Source organism: Rattus norvegicus, chromosome 8, assembly GCF_021556685.1.
Source record: "Rattus norvegicus strain SHRSP/BbbUtx chromosome 8, alternate assembly SHRSP_T2T, whole genome shotgun sequence".
Taxonomy (NCBI): Eukaryota; Metazoa; Chordata; class Mammalia; order Rodentia; family Muridae; genus Rattus; species Rattus norvegicus.
In genome coordinates, this window is record NC_141541.1 from 112,643,051 (window position 1) to 112,652,123 (window position 9,073).

The window sequence follows — 9,073 nt, forward strand, 5'->3', positions numbered from 1 at the left end:
TGTGTACTGTATATGATACCTACAATAACCTTAAAATAGGATGAAGCCTATGCTATGGTTTCAGGGTACCTCACTCCACACCCCCGTGACTTGAAGAGTTTAAACCCCTAGAGAAAAACACTGTCATGAAATAGGGAAGCAGGTAGTCACATCATGTCTGACTGACGATCATACACCCCAGTAAGTGTCCAGAAGTTACAGTACGGTCGCTAGTGCATTGTTTACCACATCAATAGTAATAATCTCAGCTCTGCCCCACTCTCTCTTAAAAAATCAAGACAACTAGGAATTTCTTAATGAAATAAAGAGGGGTTAAAATACAACCCCAAATCTAAGTTAATCTCAATGGGGGAGGTAGTGGCGAGAGCAGTTGTGTGTGCAGTACACAAGTCCGTGTGTGGGAGTCGAAGGTCAAGCTCCATAGCTGTTAGTCAGAAACTGCCCCCCCCTTTAAAAACTGGAGCCCGGTTTCTCAGTGGCCTGAAACACCGGTTACTCTAAGCTGGTGTGTGAGAAAGCCCAGGCCACATTTGCCTCCACCTCCACAGCGCTCAGACTCTAGGTGCTGCACACCTGCCCGCCTTTTAAACAGGTTCTGGGCATCAACCTGGCAGCTCACATTGTGCCCAGCTACCTCCCAACCCCACAGCAGTTGACTTTATTGTCTTTCCTGCACAGCAGTATAACTCAGATGCCCAGCTGAGGGAGATCTATTTTAATCATGCATATGTTGATTCCAACTGAAACATCTATCTCTCCTATTTTAGTCAGACATGCTGATTCCATCTGAGAGAACATTTCATTTCTAGATAGATACATCTATTATTTTAAAAAATAAATTTTCATGTAAGATGTATTGTGATTCTGCCCTGTCCAAACTGAGAAATTTCATGTGAAAGAATATTTATCTTTTCAGAAATGTGCTCAATTCTTCTCAAATCTGTGCTGCTAACCGTTTATATTCTAGTTCCTACATAGTTTTTAGATTTCTTCAGACCGCATTTCTATCTCATTGTCTCTCAATGAGAATACTGATTTGCAAGGACACACTCCAGATGTGCAAGCTCTCCCCCATCTCGGCAGGCACTTCAAAGTTCAGCTCTACCAGGCCGAGGAGGGCCTCGCGGGCCACACAGACCTTTACTGGCTATGATTCAACTTGTTTTCCCTTTACCAACAGGGGCTAATTTCTAGTTCCCTTAATCCTGCAGAAAACAGTTTGAATTACATTTTACAGTTAATACCCTTGCCTAATAAATACTATTAAAACACAGGCAGTGTAAGTGGCAAAAATCTCCTCTCAGCAAACACAACAGTAACAATTGTCAAGTCTGTTCTTTCTGAAATGCCTGTATTATTTCTACCTCTGCCAAGGGGTTTATAATGTACACAGCTCCTTTAAATTACAATTGAAATTAGGAATATTCTACTTTTAAAAATAAAGTCAGTGACTTAAAAGGTCTGGGGAGAAATGTGGCTTATCTGCTCTAAGATTTGATAAATATTCAAAATACATTCTGAATCATGACTTACAAGTTTGAGGGAGAGGGATTCTACAGCAAAAATATCAAAGGAATACAAATCAGAAATGCCTATAAAAGTCTGTCAATAGTTAGTATAGAATTCTAGATCTGTTAGAGAAAGCCTGCTCCGTGAAAAACCACAGTAGTTCTTTAAGTTCTGCTAACTAGTTAAAAGCAGAGCATTAGAATAATTACTACAGACTGCTTTCGGTGTTTTCTTTCCTACCTGTTACTTACCCAGGACATCAGTTAAATACATGAGCTACTTACTACTCAGGGGATGTGATCTAACAAAGGCAAATTAAGAAAAACCACTGCTTCTGACTCTGTCTTACAAATCACATTTCTTCATGAGCACTCCATATGACAGTACATGGGCTGCTGAATAAGGTTAAGAGCACACAGAAATAAGGTAAGCATGCCACACTCTTCACAGGTAACTGTCTGAAGTCAGTGAACATGACCATTATCCTGGCTTCAGCTAGTTGCTGACTGGAGAGTTCCCATGACTATGAATCAGTTTCTCTAACAAGAGGGATTACAGCTGGCATGGACTCAGCAGAAGTACACTGACTGCTCCAGAAGGAAAATGTGTTGAAAATATTGATTAAAAATTTGAACTAGAGGCTGGAGAAATGACTCAGTGTTAAGATCATGAACCGATAATCTAGAATAGTGATTCTCAACCTCTCTAAGCTTCAACCCTTTAAAACTCTTCATGATGGGGCTGGGGATTTAGCTCAGTGGTAGAGCGCTTACCTAGGAAGCGCAAGGCCCTGGGTTCGGTCCCCAGCTCCGAAAAAAAGAACCAAAAAAAAAAAAAAAAAAAAAACTCTTCATGATGTTCTGACCCCTGTAACCATAAAAGTATTTCTTTGCTACTCCGTAACTCTAATTGTGCTACTATTATGATTGGTAACATAGTATCTGTATTTTCTGATGGTCTTAGGTGGCCCCTAAGAATAAAAGGGTCATTTGATGCCCAAAAGCGTCAAGACCCACAGATTGAAAACCACTGGTCTAGAAGACTGGATTGAGTTCAGTTTCATGTACCCGTAGCAAAGAAGTCACAACTGCCCCAAACTCCAAATCCAGGGGATCCAATACTCTCTTCTGGCCTCCAAAGGCATTTCCAGTCAATTGCACCCACACAGTCACAGACATACACACAAAGTTGAAAACCATCCTCAATGTCTAAGTGTTCATTTGCATAGGGGAAAACGTATTCAAAATAAACTAGCCCCACAACTTAATCAATTTAAATGTAAAAAAACAAATATCTTGTACAGGGCTTAATGCACATCAATTTCCCAGCACTAGGGCTGCTATAAACTGAGAGGTTATACTTACCTTTTTCAGTTTGGAAAATAATGATAACAATGATTCCACTTGTGGTATTTAAGTCACCAAGATGACAAATTTGTACCCTTCCATGTTTCTGTCACAAACTGATTCTATACAAAGGTACATATGTCTGGCAATTTTCTTGCTTACTGTGGTGTAGCCATACCTATTTGTATATTGAAATGCATACAGTTTTGCCACAATGCCATTTTGATAATTTATTATTAACTTATTCCAACATGGCTGGCACACTGGGCTAGGGCTACTGGAAGAGAGTGTCTGCCTAGCACATACTGAACACTTGGAGGAGTATGATTCCAATTCCACGTTTACTGATGTACCATTTTATAAATCACTGGGAACATAAGGTGAATACAGATAAGTACTCAGAGGAACAGCTACTGAGATATTCTCAAAGCGCGTACATGCACGTCACAAATCAAAGAGCTACAATCCACTCGTATACCTCGAAACTTCACATCCCATCCCATTTACATTTCCTTTCAAAAACTTCACAGAAAAACAGTGACTTCTTCCAATGCTCATGTCCATAAGCAACTAACAAAACGCCAGAGTACTGATCCGAGCCAAACAGTGCTGCTTGCTTCCAAGTTCCCATTGCTTTCGATGTCACTCGAAAGCTCACAGTTCTGTGGCCCTAACCTATTTTTCATTAAAGTTTTTATTCAATTTTACATAGCAAAGTGATTTTTGGGAAAGCACACGGAGTGCCTCTTGACTTTATATACCACTAGAGGTGTGGTTATTTTCTTAACATACAGCCTGTTTGTACCCCCCCCCCTAATTTGTATTATAGAGAGAACATCTTGTGTACTGTATGGATGCATCGCCTGTCAATTAAAAAGCCTATGCTCTATGGATTAGGCAGGAAATAGAGGTAGGACATTGAAGAAAGAGAAAGGACTCTGGGATAGAGTCAGGCAGGAGATCCACCCAGGAAGATGTGACAAGATACTGAGCACAGCAGACTGTAGGTAGAATAAATGGGATATTTAAAGTTATATATGTCAGAGAAGGGCCTAGCTATATGGCTAAGGTATTTGTCAATATATTTTGAGTCTGAGTCTTATTTTTGGGAGCATAGGGCTGGGAGGCAGAATCAGGCCTAAGTTCAACACTGTATTTCTTCCTTTTATGAATATTTCTGGTATCCTGTCTAAATACTAAAGTTCCAGTACTTGTTTTCCCCGTTTTCTACAAATATTTTAGTTTTATGTTGTACAACTAGGTCTAGTTTTGCAGAGAACTTGTCTGTAATACTAAATACAATGTGCCATAGTTGGTTCTGTCTAGAAATGCAGCTATCTTTTGGTTTCATGGTGTATCTTTCTCCCTCTTATTTTACATCTAACTTCCAGAGAGGGGTTCTTGAACATTATAAATCTGTGTATGTATATATCTTATAGACAACATAAAAGTATGTATGTAAACAAGTATATGTGTGCATATCCACACACACACACACACACACACACACACACACACACACAAACACACTATGCACTGGAGTTCTAATAGTGCTTTAACCATTAATAAAGGTGGGGAGATTAAAGGTGTGCATCTCCATGGCCTGGCTACCCAAACCCTTTTTGAATTTTATTTCTACTGTTTTAAATATCCGTGTGTGGTATTTGCCAGCAGACGTAGGCAGAGACCAGAAGAGGGAGCTGAGCCCTTTGGAGCTGCTTACAGGTTGTGGGTAACCTAGCCTGAGTCCTGAGAACTAATTTCAGGTCTCTAAAAACAGCAGCAAGTTCTATTATCCACTGAGCCAACGCTCCATCCGCATTTCCAAGTCTTTGAATGCTGCACCTCACGGCTATGCTTTTGTTTCCAGCACTTCAGTTCCATTTCTTCAGTGCCTATGTTTTTGAAATTATTCATCACATCCAGCATTTGAGTATTCTCTGTTGGATAACGTTATCTACTTCCATCAATCTGAGTGTAGCTACAATAACTGCTCTCTTAGGAATGTCTTTCTTCCTTTTAGCTTTTCATCTTCCTCTTATTTCACTGAAAGCTGGACATGTATAGAGTAGTGGAAACTAAGGTGAGTAATTTCGTGATCAGATGAGTATCCCTTTCCTTTGTGAGGCCAAGTGCCGAGGTTACAGTAACCTTGTTGGGAGTTGAGCTGGGCTAATGTTCTTACAACAGGTAACAGCAGGGCACCACTGGCTTCATTCTTTGGCAAAATAATGTGTATCTGTGGAGAGAGGTGATTTAACTAGAGGAATGTCTGTCTGACCCTCTGTTGTGCTCCCTGTGACCTTGTGCTTTGGGGGATACAGTCTCTGTTCTGAGCATTATATTCCCCTCCACCTGGTCTGAATGAGAGACTCTCAGCAAGGCTTTTTCCTGTCTTTCCTAGGACTGTACCTAGTGAAGTTTCGTGTAAACAACTTCTAAGCTGGCACACTCACTTTCATCCATTTTCCAACTGTTCTAGCTGAACTCTTTTTTTTTTTTCTTTCTTTTTTTCCGGAGCTGGGGACTGAACCCAGGGCTTTGCGCTTGCTAGGTAAGCGCTCTACCACTGAGCTAAATCCCCAACCCCCTAGCTGAACTCTTAAGCACTGTTCAAAAGCTCTTCTCTGGTTTTCACCCCTCCCTCTCCAACTCCTCCTTCAGGTCTGAGCGAGCTAGTGGTTCTCTGTGTCCTCGGTCCTAAACTGTCCCTGAAGTGATCAACTTGGTTAGTTTTTTGTTTGTTAGTTTTTGTTTCCACCCCACCCCACCCCACCCCATGCTGTCATGAAAGCTTTTAGTCTTAGAATCAAAGCTAAATGGTATAAATGATTTCAGGATAGCAAAGAGCATGTTAACAATTATTTTATGTAAAAAGGCAGACGAGAAGGTTTTAAAGGACCTCCAGATGAGCCTACCGACCAGAGCTCAATCCTCCTGGCCCACATGATGGACACACACCCATTACAGCTCACTACCTGAATTCAATCTGCAGGTTCCACACAACGACACACTGCACTCCAGCAAGCTGTCCTCTGACCTTCACACATGCTACACAGCACATGGACTCAAACACACCAAATAAATACAAACAACATTTTAAGTACAAAAAAAATTATAGTATTTTAAGACTAAAACAAACATAATGAACTAAAACCTGCACTTTAACCCCTGCCAGACATTAGACCAAAGCCTTAGCAACAAACAAGACTGGGCTGCTAAGTAGCTGCCTAACTTTACACTTTCTTCAGAGAAGCAAGAGAAAAGTCTGAAACAGACCCCTCAAATTCACCTGTGTAATTACAGGTGCTGGGGGAAGGGGGCCAATGTAGGTTTAACATGCTCTTCTGATGTCAACTCTACTCTAGTATCTATTGGAACTAGCTTCCACTATTAACCTTCTAAGTTTAAGAAAAACAAATTATTACCATTTACCTGGGTAACCAAATAACTTATGCTTTCAACCAGTACGTAACTTTCTTACTGAAGACATTCATGTTTAGTAAATTTTTACCTTAGGGATTTGATTAGTTTGCAGTTAGGCTTGCTAGTATGATTTAGACTACTACTGCCATATTAGAAAAAAAGAATAGCTTCTCGGGGGAATACTGATGCTGGTATTGGCCCAGGACTCTAGCTTTAAGCTCTTTACATCCCTGTTTCTTAACTTTGACTCCTCTTTTCTCCTTTAATTTGCTATACTTCCTGTTTTCAAACAAAATGTAAACTCAGTGTTTCCTCAACCAGAACTGGCAGTCCCTGAATGTAATTTTACCACAGAGCCACTATTTGCAATATTGCAACTTAAACATTGTTTTACATTTTATATGGAAAATTAAAGGGGTTTATGCTGTAAGCTAAATTAACAATGAGACACTAGAAATAAAAAAACTGTAGAATCTGTAGAATAAAAGGGAAAAGCTGATCGTGGGAGTGAGAAATCACTCCTTTGGGAGTTCATCTCTGTTAGGGGGCGAATTTTACTTACACCATCCTTCCACCAAGGGATTAGGGAACCGGTTTCAAGATAAGAGTGGCTAATTTAACATCTGACCATTGGGGGCTTTTTTGGGAAAAGGCACGCAGTTGTACTCTTAACACCCACTTCATTGAGCGTCCAAGTGCCGCTTCACCTACATCAAAAGCCGCGTTCAGAGGTGAAATCACAGCCCAGTACCGGCAACAGTGAACAGGCCAGGGTACTTTGCAGGAAGGAAAAAGCCTTGGAGGGGAAACCTTGATGTTTGATAAAGGACCTGGAGGAATAAAAGAGCAGCTGACTCCTCCTTTCCCATGAAAACGAAACAAAACTGAGACAAGGGAAAAATATCAAGCAAGTCTACGCGGGACCCTAGAGGAAGGAAGGAGGAATGCTAACCTAAGAAAACCGAGGAAGGAGGACCGCTAACCCAAGAAAACCGGAGGCGCCGGCATCCAGGAGGGAATCCCGAGGGCGGAGCCCACAGGGGAAGGAGGTGTGGAGTCGAGTCAGGGAGAGTTGCGGAGAGAAGTGGGGGACAAGGATAGTGATGGGAGAAAATACAGCCAGGCAGAGAGGGGTGGGGCTGCCAGGGCAGTGCCCCGACAAATGTCACTCAGAGTCGGAGGGGAGGGTCCGAGCGCAGGAACCCCAGGGCGGAGGATCACTGCTTTGGCAGCTTCGAGCCTCAGCAACTTAAACGCCGCCCGCCCTGTGGTCCCTGCCGGGAGCCCCTGAGTCCCCGAAGGTGGGAAGCGGCCATCGCAGAAACCCAAAGCCGGAGGCGGCTTTACCTTCGCAGGAGGCTGGAGGCGCTCCAGCCCGAGCTCCGCCTGCCGCCGGCTCCACGTCTTGAGTGGGATGAGGCGCCGCCGGCCCCGTCCCTTCTCGCTTTCCTTTTCCCCGCCGGGGCCTATCGCCGCGGGTTCCTGCGCCGCGGCCCCCACCCCTCCGCTCCTCCCTCTGCCTCTCAGAGGCTCGCTCTGGACGCCGCCATCTTCCACCAGGCTGCGAGCGCTGAACACCAACGCGCGTGCGTGGCCGCCGCCCCGGCCGTCACGAGACCCTGTCAGCTGACCTCAGCCCTTCCGCCTCGCGCCCCGCCCCCGGGTGCACTTTGCTCCCTCCCTTTGCGGTCCATTCGCTGTCTTCCGGGAAGCGCCGCGTGCGCGCCGCCCGCCGTTCCGCCTCTCGGGAAGTACGCGTGCGCACAGCGAAAGAGAGCTTTGGGCCAAGCAGCGGGGGGGGGAGAGGCGCCACGCCCCCTGGAGCGTCCCGGGAGGCCACGCCCCCTGAATAGATGGAGACACGCCTCTCAGCGCCGGCATTGGCTACTGTAACTCTGGAAAGGCGTGTCTCTGTTGCCTAGCCCTAGACTTCAGTGCCCTAGCGCATCCACGAGGCCATTGAAAGCCTCAGTGAGCATCTACGGTTTAGCTGCGTTTGTGGGCATAACTTTTACTCGCTATTGACACACCCTGAGCGGGGCTTTAAGTTTTGAATGTTCAGGGAGACAATGGAGCCTCAGAGGTCAAAGGCCTTTGCAAGGGTAGTGCTGGACAGGTAACTGCTGGCTTCGTTGCCTTCTGATCCCAGAGCCAAGATTGAATTGGCCAGGTACTTAAGGGCAATTAACCTTCAGCCGTCTGAGATAGGGATTTTCCTCCATTTTCAGATAAACTCAGGTCTAGTCCCACGGTAATAGACTTAGTATTTGAGTTCAAGTAAGTTGACTCAAGAACTTCGCTCTCTGGATAGCAACTCACTGAAACTATCAGAAGAGAGGGACTCACAAGACCGAGAGTATCAGAATGAAACAAAGTTACAGGGGGCAATTGTGTCAAAGTTTATGGAAAGTCAGTGTCTCATCTCAGATGTGAGAGGGGCAGACTACCCTCTAAAACGTGATTCTATGGGGGAAAAAACTTGTGTAGACACACAGTTTTAGGTTTAAACGCTCGAGTGAGTTCAATCTTCTTGTGTGGCAACGCTGGAATTGAAATTTCTCAGGGACCCTGCCTGTGGTTGAATCGTTTCATAGATGGTGGTTATGGGATGAAAAACATATAAAACGGTTTCTACAGATTTTGAATCTTGGCCGATTGACCCAATTTTGTTACTGGAGACTTGCATTTTTCCTAGGCTTTCCCACACTGTCCCAGTAAAATAAAGTGCCTTGAGCAGCCAGAAATGGAAAGATGGGACCCGAAGTAAAGTGAGAAGGGGGAAAAAACAAAAC

At 44.0% G+C, this 9,073-nt stretch overlaps 1 protein-coding gene across 3 annotated transcripts in view; it reads right to left on the minus strand.

The window, feature by feature from the left end:
- Dnajc13 (DnaJ heat shock protein family (Hsp40) member C13) overlaps nt 1-7,865 on the minus strand; it is a 109,544-nt gene extending 101,679 nt beyond the window's left edge. For 2 of the 3 annotated variants that reach the window (XR_015626809.1, XM_087562865.1), the window contains exon 1: nt 7,629-7,863. The gene's annotated coding sequence lies outside the window, so the exon portion shown is untranslated. Of the gene's footprint in view, nt 1-7,628 lie in introns of all 3 variants that reach the window. The other variant, NM_001108776.3, reaches the window with a different exon arrangement.
- Between the last annotated feature and the right edge of the window lie 1,208 nt (nt 7,866-9,073).